General features: G+C 45.4%; 1 protein-coding gene across 16 annotated transcripts in view; it reads left to right on the plus strand.

Moving 5' to 3' along the window:
- The first annotated feature begins 11784 nt into the window (after positions 1-11784).
- ELF2 (E74 like ETS transcription factor 2) overlaps positions 11785-12522 on the plus strand; it is a 97939-nt gene continuing 97201 nt past the window's right edge. For 13 of the 16 annotated variants that reach the window (XM_027956268.3, XM_027956270.3, XM_027956269.3 and 10 more), the window contains exon 1: positions 11785-12025. The gene's annotated coding sequence lies outside the window, so the exon portion shown is untranslated. Of the gene's footprint in view, positions 12026-12116; positions 12494-12522 lie in introns of those variants that run through there. The other 3 variants (XM_042234332.2, XM_060400999.1, XM_060401000.1) reach the window with 1 other exon arrangement.

Below are 12522 nucleotides of genomic sequence, written 5' to 3' on the forward strand. Positions count from 1 at the left end.
GACAGAGAAGCCTGGGGGGCTACAGTTCATGGGGTCGCAAACGCAAAGAGTCGGACACGACTGAGCGACTAACACCCACAGTGCATATAGCAGGGTTCTTCCTTGCAGGGCAGCTCACCTCGTCTGGGCTGTAGCCATGGATGTCTTCCGATTAAGCTCAAAGAGAGTGCTGTTGATCTCAGGAGAACAGTTATTAATCTCTAAATTGTCACCTTCTTATGAAATTTTGAGAGATTTTTTGCACTATAACTTTTTTTTGTCCTTGCTCACTGACTTTGGAGCCTGCCTCCTGAGTAAGATGGAAGGTGGGCTTCCCCAGTGGCTCAGTGATAAAGAATCAGCCTGCAATACAGGAGACCCAAGCTCGATCTCTAGGTCCGGAAGATCCCCTGGAGGAGGGTATGGCAACCCATTCCAGTATTCTTGCCTGGAGAATTCCCCTATGGACAGAGAATCCTGGTGGGCTGCTGTCCATAGAGTTGCAAAGAGTTGGACAGGACTGAAGTGGCTGAGCGTGCACACAAGATGTAAGACTGCTGTATACAGTGACAATAAACTAAGGACAAATACTGCGTCACTGAGGAGTTAAGAACCAACAAAAGCTACAGGGAGTCAAAGTGGGGCAAAAATCCTATTTACCTAGGGGAATAGAGATTTGTTGTGAACTCATGAAAAACTTCATAAATTGAGAGGATATTTGAGGCAGACCCTGAAGGATCTGTAGCTCTGGCAGCCAGAGCAGGAGAGAAGCGAAGTGTAGAGGAGGATCCTGAGTGAAGGCAGAGGGGTGTGATCCTGAGCGGCCTGCTCTGCCCGGGCCATGCCTCCACCAAGGGAGGTGGTGGGAAGTTGGCCTGGAGAGATGCCATAGGTTCTTACACAGAGGCCGCTGTAGGGGAGAGAAGTTTTCCTCTACCCTTAGGGTACCTGGCTGGGTCTGAGAAGTAAACCGACAAAGCAAGATTGACAGGGGAAAAGCATACACACTTATTTAATATAAATTTTACAGGACATGAGAGTTTTCATACAGAAATGAAGACCGAAAGAAACAGACCAGTATCCTTTTAGGCTATGTTGGATGAAGAGTAGGCTTCCCTGGTGGCTCAGACAGTAAAAAAACTACCTGCGATGCAGGGGACTTGGGTTTGATCCCTGGTTGGGAAGATCCCCCAGAGAAGGGAAGAACTACCCACTCCAGTATTCTTGCCTGGGAAATCCCATGGACAGAGGAGGCTGGCAGGCTGCTATCCATGGGGTCACAAAGAACTGGACAGGACTGAGTGACTAACACTTCCACTTTTGGATGAAGAGTGGACAGTTGAGGAGTATGTTCAGTTAAGGAATGAGAGGTAACTGTAAGAAACTAGGGGAAAGTTAGCAAGGCCTCTGGTTATCATTCCTCTTGGTGTCCCTTTGTCTTTGGAGATAAGGATGCTCCCTTCCTGGGGACAGAGAGGTCACATTTCACAGGAGAGTTTTAGGGTCTGTTTCAGGAAAGAAGGGGTGGGGGAAGAAGAGTCAGAGTGACCTTGCTTCTCCTATTTAATCAAACTCGTTCAGTTTAAAATATTCAGTACGCCAAGGTGCCATATTTTGGGACAGTGTGTTCTGAACCTCACCATCCTCAATGCCAAGTTGAGCAGTTTGTACTCAGAGGTTCTGAGCAACGACATTATCAGGACTATGCTATAGGGAGATTTATCTGGCAGGGATGTATAAAACCAACTGGAATTGGGAATAGTATTAAGCATACTAGTTACAGGTTTAATACAATAATCTGGGAAAAACAGAATAGAGTCTTGTAGGAAATATTTTGGTTTGCAAAAAATGGAAACCAACTTGATGTAGCCTAAGCTGAAAAGGAGAGTATTATAAGGGAACTGGCACATTTGGGCAGGTGGAGAGCTGGGCCTAAGGTTAATAAACTTTAAGTTCAGTGCTTCTTAAATGACTGCTAAGGAGAACCTGGAATGAGTCCCACCAACGTGCTCACATGGTCGAGTGTTTTGTAAAATTTGTTAAAGTAAGACTTTTCAACCGCAGTTGGTTCAGATCTGTCTTCTTTCTCTACTCACTCATTCCTGTAGTCTGCGCCAGCCATTTCTGACTATTTTTTCTCTTGGGAGAGTGCTGGAAATCTGCCTCCACACCTTACCTGAAGCTGCGGACTACTTCAGTATTTTGCTACAGTTATATGTTCTTTTTTCAGGTTCACGTGTCAGATGAACCATCACTAATCCTTAGATGGAGCATTTAAACACACATGCCAACTCATTTCACTTTAGGCTCTCCATATAATAGGCCAGTTTCTCCACTGTCAAACTGTTCAAGCCTTGCAACATAGGTACAATGATAAGCTGAGGATTCTAAAAATATGTATTATGAAGATTCAGAAGAGAAACTCATATACAAATGAGTGGTAAAATATTTATTCAAAAGATTCATAAAGCTTGAATGTGTATTTTACTGTAATTTGAAAAGGCATTTTGGAATATTTGAAGAGAATAAATAAGAACTAGATTCCTGATTTGAATAGATATGAAGAGTACCTTCTTATCATTTTAAATTTAAATTTGAAAATTATTGAATTTGTCTATTTTAGATAAATATACTTATTTAGGTAAAAATTAAAGGACTATGAGATAAAAGTGATAAAGATGATGGTTACATCAAAAATAGAAATTTGAGATCATAATTTCAAAACATTTCAAAGCAAACATTCAAAGGAAAAGATAAATTGAAAATAAGTAATGAGGAAGTTTTGGATTATACCAGAGTTGACAGGAATGACTCATAGGAATAAACTGGCAAAATATGTAAGTACATGGCTGATTTGACATTAAAAAGTGACATCCATAGAGATAACATGATTCGTCATCACTACTCTCTGAACATCAAATAGCAACTAATTTCTTTTGTCTAAGAGGCATTAAAAATTTTTTTTAGTTAAGTATATTTGATTTAAAATGTTGAACTAATTTCTGCTGTATAGCAAAGTGACTAACTTGTACACATATTTATTATTTTTCATATTCTTTTCCATTATGAATACAGGATATTGAATATAGTTTCTTGTGCTATACAGTAAGAACTTGTTGTTTATGCATCCTATACATACCAGTTTTCAAATACTGTTTTCTAAGTCAAATAATATCTAAGATTAGTAACAGTGTAAGAAAACTGGAATAAACTAAAATCTTACTTCTATATGAAAGAAACGTGATAGAAATTCCTGCAAATTGAAAACTTTCGTAAAATGTATATATTATCAATAATAAGTTATAACGCTAACAGAAACATTTCTAAAGCATCAGCAATATAAACCAAATTTTAATATTCTAAGCTAGAGGGAAAAAATGATCTTTCATTCTTTCCATGAAACTAATACTGCAAAATCATCATAAGAAGAAAGAAGAGAGTATATAGCCAATGAATGTAGGAACATTATTTTATTGGCATATCAAGTAGTTAATTAAAAAATAGAGTATATTTTAATTTTCTTTCTCCATTCAGGCAACCAAATAACAATGCAGACATTGTAAGCGGACCCTGGAATTCTCTAGCAGAATGTAAGCCCTTTTAGGTTTGTTGAATTGTGAACTGGGCTCCTTCACCTACTTTAAATCACAGGAGAGCACAGGATCCAGAGAAGCCGGCCGGACCTGTCGCCTTCAGTCTTGGAGATGACGCAGAGGAGGAGCAGGAGGAAGCTGAGCAGAGTGTTGACAGCAGGGAATCTGGAGCCAATCTGCTTAGTTTTCCTGCCTGGCCCCACTACTCACTTGCTGCTGGTCTTGGAAAAATTGTTCTACACCTTCAGTTGCCCCAGTTTCATAATCTGCAAAATGATAACACCTTCCTGATTGTGTTGTTATGAGGATTAAAAAAAGCTTAAAAGAAAATACACATTTGATCTACACTACTAGGATGGTGCTAAATTTCAAAAGCATTTTGTTGGTATTTAGGACTCTGACCAGGGCTTCCCAGGTGGCTCAGTGGTAAAGAATCTGCCTGCCAATGCAGGAGTCACAGGTTTGGTCCTATGGTTGGGAACATCCCCTGGAGTAGGAAATGGCAACTCACTCCAGTATTCTTGCCTGGAAAATTCCATGGACAGAGGAGCCTGGCGGGGTGCCAGTCCACAAGGGTTACAAAAGAGTCAACCACAACGGAGCACACACACAGGATTCTGACCACATATGAGTACAGATATTATCAATTACTATACCAATTCATAGAGAGCTGAATATTAATTTGAACCATAGAACTATTTTTGTTTCCCTTTCTCCTTTACAAAATGAGAGTGTCCAGTCTTTCATATACACTCACAGTATTTTAGAACTCTCCCCTTCCCATTTATTCCATTCTTTTCTGTCTGGCATTCACATTTTAATTATGGTTGTCCTGTGACCTTTTATCCTCCATATTGATTGGATTCTTATCCTGGCCTTAAATTTCCCTCTTTCTTTTTGCTTAGCAGTCAGTGTCATAAGCAGATAATGGAAAGTCTACTCAGACACAATGAGACAGACAGGAAGAACAGGATACAGGAGCCACAGGGCAGAGTACAGAGAAGATGTTGGCAACCAGAGGAAAAGGGAGTATCTGGAGAGGCAGATAGGGAACACAGCCAGAAACATTCAACTGTCTGTAGCAGTGCCTGCTGCGTTAGGCAGAACAGGGATGCCAAACAGAGGTGAGTAGGGCTGCAAGGGCAGTGCCCTATGAATTTGGGTGAAATAGGACAGGAGGCTGCTGCCAAGGCTGAAGCAGAGGGCAATACTTTTTATCGTTGATGTTTGGATAAGAACAGCTGAAACAAGGCTGCATTTTAGGGGTATTCAGTGTTAGTGGTTGAGAATACAGGCTCTGGAGGAGTAAATCTCCAACTCCACTATCTACTGCATAACGTTATAAATTTTTTTTTTTTTAATGTTTTCGCCACACAGCAGGCAGGATCTTAGTTGCATTCCCTGCAATGGAAGCACAGAGTCTTAAACACATAGTAGAGGGAAGTCCCTCTACTATGTAACTTTGAAGAAGTGGCTTAATCTCTCATACCTTCAACATGAACTGTAGTATGGGATAATTATACAGAGTTCATAAGATTAATGAACACAAAGTATCCAGGTGTATGTATACTAATAGGGGCCAATATTATTGCTATTATTATATCTATCTAAAAATATTACATATAATAATAATATTATTGTAATCGTTGTTATTTACTACTAATATGATGCTACCCATTCTGATTAGCTGACCAGTAGGAAAAACCACCAGAGAAGAAAGTAAATAAATATTGGGAAAAACATGGCTTTTGGTATGCTTTTGTAATCTTCAGGGTGATCCAGGAAATGAATGGAAAGAAAAATTTCTACTAATTCATTTTATATTAGTAGCATGAAAGAAACAGCTAAGTGTCCTTGAAAACTAGTCAGCCTGAAGATATGGCAATTTATTGCAAATCTTTCTCCACGGAAGATATTTATCTTTGTGTTTTAATTAACTACTATAGCATTTATCCTGAATTTTATTAAGAAATCAATTTCATTAAGAAACTTTGCTTGCTTGCTTTGCTTCAGTTGTGTCTGACTCTTTGCAACCCTGTGGACTGTAGCCCACCAGACTCCTCTGTCCATGGGATTCTCCAGGCAAGAGTACTGGAGTAGGTTGCCATTTCTAACTCCACGGGATCTTCCCGACTCAAGAATCAAACCCACGTCTCTTGTGTCTTCTACATTGGCAGGCAGGTTCTTTACCACTAGCACCACCTGGGAAGTGCTAAATCAGAAACTTTAAAGATTAAATATAATCCTAAATCACTAATAAAATATCTTCATATACATTTCATTTAAACTTTTAATTATATGGGTTTCCCTAGTGGCTCAGATAGTAAAGAAACTGCCTGTAATGCAGGAGACCTGGGTTCAGTCCCTGGGTTGGGAAGATCCCCTGGAGAAGGGAATGGCAATCCACTCCAGTATACTTGCCTGGAGAATTCCATAGAATTATTTAACTTAATAATAAAGATAAGGAGGCAAAATCTGCTTAAAAAATTATTTTTAACACTGAAAATATTAGAAATCCTAATCAGAATAAAGTGTTCAGTTCAGTTCAGTTGCTCAGTCATGTCCAACTCTTTGAGACCCCATGAATCACAGCACGCCAGGCCTCCCTGTCCATCACCAACTCCCAGAGTTCACTCAACTCAAACTCATGTCCATCGAGTCAGGGATGCCATCCAGCCATCCCATCCTCTGTCGTCCCCTTCTCCTGCCCCCAATCCTTCCTAGCATCAGAATCTTTTCCAATGAGTCAACTCTTTGCATGAGGTGGCCAAAGTATTGGAGTTTCAGATTTAGCATCAGTCCTTCCAAAGAACACCCAGGGCTGATCTCCTTTAAAATGGACTGGTTGGATCTCCTTGCAGTCCAAGGGACCCTCAAGAGTCTTCTCCAACACCACAGTTCAAAAGCATCAATTCTTCGGTGCTCAGATTTCTTCACAGTCCAACTCTCACATCCATACATGACCACTGGAAAAACCATAGCCTTGACTAGATGGATCCTTGTTGGCAAAGTAATGTCTCTGCTTTTGAATATGCTATCTAGGTTGGTCATAACATTCCTTCCAAGGAGTAAGCGTCTTTTAATTTCATGGCTGCAGTCACCATCTACAGTGATTTTGGAGCCCCTCAAAATAAAGTCTGACACTGTTTCCCCATCTATTTCCCATGAAGTGATGGGACCATCATGCCATGATCTTCATTTTCTGAATGTTGAGCTTTAAGCCAATGTTTTCACTCTCCTCTTTCACTTTCATCAAGAGGCTTTTAGTTCCTCTTCACTTTCTGCCATAAGGGTGGTGTCATCTGCATATCTGAGGTTATTGGTATTTCTCCTGGCAATCTTGATTCCAGCTTGTGCTTCTTCCAGTCCAATGTTTCTCATGATGTACTCTGCATAGAAGTTAAATAAGCAGGGTGACAATATACAGCCTTGACGTACTCCATTTCCTATTTGGAACCAGTCTGTTGTTCCATGTCCAGTTCTAACTGTTGCTTCCTGACCTGCATATAGGTCTCTCAAGAGGCAGGTCAGGTGGTCTGGTATTTCCATCTCTTTCAGAATTTTCCACAGTTGATTGTGATCCACACAGTCAAAGGCTTTGGCATAGTCAAGAAAGCAGAAATAGATGTTTTTCTGGAACTCTCTTGCTTTTTCCATGATCCAGCGGATGTTGGCAATTTGATCTCTGGTTCCTCTGCCTTTTCTAAAACCAGCTTGAACATCTGGAAGTTTACGGTTCATGTATTGCTGAAGCCTGGCTTGGAGAATGTTGAGCATTACTCTACTAGCGTGTGAGATGAGTGCAATTGTGCGGTAGTTTGAGCATTTCTTTCTTTGGGATTAGAATGAAAAGTGACCTTTTCCAGTCCTGTGGCCACTGCTGAGTTTTCCAACTTTGCTGGCATATTGAGTGCAGCACTTTCATAGCATCATCTTTCAGGATTTGAAATAGCTCAACTGGAATTCCATCACCTCCACTAGCTTTGTTCGTAGTGATGCTTTCTAAGGCCCACTTGACTTCACATTCCAGGATGTCTGGCTCTAGATGAGTGATCACACCATCGTGATTATCTGAGTCGTGAAGACTGTTAGGTCCATACCATTTCTGTCCTTTATCGAGCCCATCTTTGCATGAAATGTTCCCTTGGTATCTCTAATTTTTTTTGAAGAGATCTCTAGTCTTTCCCATTCTGTTCTTTTCCTCTATTTCTTTGCATTGATCGCTGAGGAAGGCTTTCTTATCTCTCCTTGCTATTCTTTGGAAGTCTGCATTCAGATGCTTGTATCTTTCCTTTTCTCCTTTGCTGTTCACTTCTATTCTTTTCACAGCTATTTGTAAGGCCTCCCCAGACAGCCATTTTGCTGTTTTGCATTTCTTTTCCATGGGGATGGTCTTGATTCCTGAATAAAGTGTAATCCATGCTAAATACTTCCAATATTTTTAAAAAATAATAAAATATTCTTTGAAAGTCATTTATACGTGGTTAGAATAAATACAATGCTTCCAACTAAAGCACTATTTTAAAGTAAAGACTGCTTTGTAAGTATATCAAGAACTCAAATTATGAAACGGCTTTACGTACTTATTTTACAAGAAAACTTTACATGGTAAAATTACACATGCAACTCAGGAGGATTTGGCATCCATTCTATATTAAAAACTTTATACTTTCTGCTTATCTGGTTGCATTTGATGGTACAAATTTCATTCTTAAGAACTATTTCATTGGATTATGGAAACTTTACATGTTCGTCCAAAATTATTTTGGTTTTCATCATTCTCACAGGCAGGCCTATTATAACTTGATTAACATACAATGTTTAAGTGAGTCTGACTTATAAAAGGCAAGATGGTATCTAAAACAAAACATGAGTTTGGGAATTGGGTTTCTTTACTGACACAGAATATGGGAGAGATATGAATAATTTTCTTTGGAGACGCCCAGAAAGGGGTGGTGGGAGGGATGGATACAGTAACTCACCAACAAGGTAGGTTAACATCATAGTATAACTGCACAGTTGCCCAGAACCACTTACTCTTTAAAGAGACAAAAGAAGAGATTTTTTTGGCTGTTTTATAAAGTTTAGATAGTTGCTGGTAACTTGTGATTTGCCCACCTGCAATGAGGGAATCCAACAAGTTAAAAACATATGTCAGTCACTCAAAATTCACAACTGTGTCAGGGCCTTGTGATACCCAGCTTCCAACATGGCCCTAGTGTTATGTCCTTGTGTAGTGGTCTGTATGACCAGCAGAATACTGGTTAGAATAGGCAGCATGGCATTCCTTTGTTCTCTTGGATTACTCACTTTGAAAGGGAATAGAGCCTTATTTAGCCAACTATAACTCAATAGTGCTGAAGGATTTGCCCCAAAAAGAGAATGTTCAATTTGGGAGGGACAAATTATTTACAGGCTACCACTTGGAGAATTTAGTCTTGTCCTTCATTCCTCATGTTGATTACCACTTCCAGCCTTAAAACAGGTGCTAAGGGGTCCTTCTTGCATTTATCATTCTGATATAAAAGTGATGATAACCTCTTCTCTTATTTTGCCTGTCATACTGAAGACAGGCTGAGTAGTCTAAGATGATCTTAAAAAGAGATTTTCTTAGCGAAAACAAAAGGGAAAGAGAGAAAACAAAATTATTCTACCTAATATACATATAATCTTAATAATGTTTGGTCTCTATATATACAGACCAAATCTGTTCCTAACTTAGAAATCAGGGCTTGTTGCATACTCCTTATTATGCCATGTTATGGTCATGGAGATACAGTAGTACTGAATATTAATTCCTTACAAATATAAAAAATGGACAATAGTGAACTTGTACTCAGGCACTTAAGTCCTATCCAACTCTGTGACCTCATGGACTGTAGCCCACCAGGCTCCTCTGTCCCTGGGATTCTCCAGGCAAGAACACTAGAGTGGGTTGCCATTGCCTTCTAAGTTATAGGCTATTTTACAGGAAATAGGGCATTAGAAATATTGCCCTAGAAAGGATGCTGTTTATAGTATTCTGTTTAATGTGTATGAAAGATTTGAATGTTATAGGGACAAGTCGCTCAGTCGTGTCTGACTCTTTGCGACCCTATGGACCATACAGTCCATGGAATTCTCCCGGCCAGAATACTGGAGTGGGTAGCCCTCTCCAGGTGATCTTCCCAACCAGGGATCGAACCCAGGGGTCTCCCGCATTGCAGGCAGAGTCTTTACCAGCTGAGCCACAAGGGAAGCCCTTGAATGGGCTTTATAAGGCTTTATAAATTCTTTAATTTAGAAAAGTGGCAAGAGTCGCTATGTTTTAAAACTCAGGAATCTAAAAAACTTCATCAGAGTTCAGAGGATCTCTGACTGACCCTATTTGCTATACAGATTTCCCCTGTTTAAAAGCAAAAATCTCTTAAGAAAAAAGTACCCAGAGTTGCTTTTTCAGATAGAAAGAATCCCCTCACAACCCTCTTGGCTTCCCAGTAAATATACAGGCATTATTAGCTTTAAAAAAAGAGAAGATCATTAAATTCCTCGCTCTTCAGAGACTTCTACCAGAGGGCCTCCTGTGATTCTTTGAAGTTTGAGCCTTACTGTAGCGTTATTTCCACGGTTCCCACGTTACTTTCAAGAACAGCCATCTCTTATAATCCTCAGCGTTTTTCCTTCGTTCAGGAGTGACGGTGGAGCCTCAAAAAGAAAGCGACTGGAGCCGGGAAACGAACCTGCTGAACACTGTGCCGGGTCCATCGGAGTGCGGCTGCAGGAGCCCGGGAGGGGACCAGAATCGGTCCCCACGCGCACTGGGAGTCTCGGTTCTTTGTTGAATAAATACAAGAAAATGCGGCGGCGGCCAAGTGTGTTGATGGGGGAATAGGTTGAGGCGTTTATATGCATAACTGTGCGTAAGAAAGATCATTAATGAGGCGCTACAAACGCAGGACAACCCTGGGCACCGTGTCATTGGCTTTTGTGTACTTGGAGGCGCGTGAGTGCCCTGCTCAGAGATTCCTCTTTGTGTGAAAGGGGGGAAACCAGAAGCTTGCAGCTACAACTGGGTTTTCATTTCCTTTCGAATTCGCAGGCACTCAAATACTCCCGCACCAACACTCTCCCACATTCCCGCACCGCCAATCCTCGGACTTCAGTTACTTGTCCGTCCGTCGCCGACCGAGCGAGGAGCGACAATGGCTCGGGGTGGACACCCGCAGCTCCCCGGGGCCAGAGCCAGGGGACGGCTCGCCGCGCTCCGCAGCTGCGCGCTGAGCCCTGCCGCCCGCCCGTCAGCAAACGCGAGCACCAACCGTCGCGCGGCCCGGCCGTTGGGCGGGTGGTAATTTCTGGGAATGGGGCGGGGTCCGCGGGGTACAAGGCCGGGCGTTGCAGGCTAGCGGGAGGAGGAAGAGCGGGCTGCGCGGAGGGGCGCGGGCAGGGAGGGGCGTGGCTCCACGAGCGTCACGGGCCGGGGAGGCACTCGGGGCGGGGCCGGTGGCGCACTCCTGCCCGCCCGCGCCCCCGCCTTCCACTTAGTCCCGGCTTCGGAGTGGAGATGCGAGAGACCCGGGCTAGGAGTTTCCACAACCTACAGTCCTCAGTGACTGTCAGGCTGCCCGAGGGCCGAGCAGTCCCTGGAGGAGAAGGGAGGGAGTCCAGAGCTTGGGGATGGGGTGACAGCCCGGGCCCGCGGGGGCCCTCCGAGAGGGGCAAGGGTGTATGAGTGCCGTCTGGGCCGGCGGCCGCTGCAGGTGCACGCGCGGCCCCGCTGCCCCCCACGCGCCAGCCCGCGTTTGGGAGCCCCCGCGCCAGTCCCGGGCCCGGGTCGGAGTCGGGAACATGCTGGCGACGCGCCGAGCAGGAAGCGGGACAAGTGGCGAGAGTCTTTACCTGAGAAGGCGGGTTTTGGAGAAGTTGGGGGGCTACAGGGCGGGCGAGATTCGAGACGGCCACGGAAGCATGTTGGGCGGGCTGGTGCGGGCCGAGGGCGGCGAGGCCCCGCGGGGTATAAATAGCCGGCCCGGGTTTGACAGGCGCGGCGGTGACTGGCGGTGCCGCCGCACCCCCCTCCCCGCCGCCGCGTGGGGAGGGGAGGAGCGCTCGGAGCGGGCGGGGTGGGGGAGGCGGACTCGAGTGTCCTGGTGGCGGCGGCAGGAGGCCGAGGGGGAGGAGCCGAGGCGGGGGGTGGAGGGCGGGGGCCACCATTGCTCCCCGCGCCGGGCTCAGTGTCGCCGCCGTCGCCTCGGCGGTTGGGGGGTCGGTGGAGCGGCGAGGACGGGGGGCTCTGCGCGGGGCGGCGCGCCGCTGTTTTGTCTCCTCCTCTCCCAGTGGAGCGGCTCGGGCAGCCGGGGAGGCCCCGGCTCCCTCCGGACGCCTGGCCAACGGCGGCGGCGGCGGCGGCTACTCCGCGGCCCTGCCGGGAGGGAAAGCGACGCGGCGGTCTTCCCGGGCGACGCGGAGAGCAGGTAAGAGCGCGGGCCGCCGAGGCTGGTGGGAGGGAGGGAGGGCGGAGGGTGCGGCGAGAAAGCCTTGCCGTCCCGAGTGCCACCGCCTCCCTCCGCGCCCCCGCCCGGCGCCTGTGTTGTTTGCTCCGGGGTTAGCGGAGGGTTTTCCGGAGGCTGTGGCGGTGACACCGGCCGGGAGCTGGGAAAGGGGGCTGAGTGCCCGGGGGCAACGGTCGGGGAGCTGGACTTGGAGAAAGGGGAAGGCGCGCGGCGCGCCGCCCGCGAGGAGCGCGGGGCGCGGAGCGGGGCTGAGGGAAGAGGTTACAGACCCCGGCGGGGGGGATGGGCCGCGCGCAGCTGGTCTCGCTGTGTTTACATCGCCGCGCGAGTCACCTCTGCCGAGAAGCGGACTGAACTGACCCGCCTTAGCCCGCGAGGAGGCCAGGGCGGGGGTCCGGCCCTAGAGGAAACGCGTCCTGGGAGGGTCGGGTAAGGCGGGAGGCGGCGGCCGGCGCCGG

Source organism: Ovis aries, chromosome 17 (assembly GCF_016772045.2).
Source record: "Ovis aries strain OAR_USU_Benz2616 breed Rambouillet chromosome 17, ARS-UI_Ramb_v3.0, whole genome shotgun sequence".
Lineage (NCBI taxonomy): Eukaryota > Metazoa > Chordata > Mammalia > Artiodactyla > Bovidae > Ovis > Ovis aries.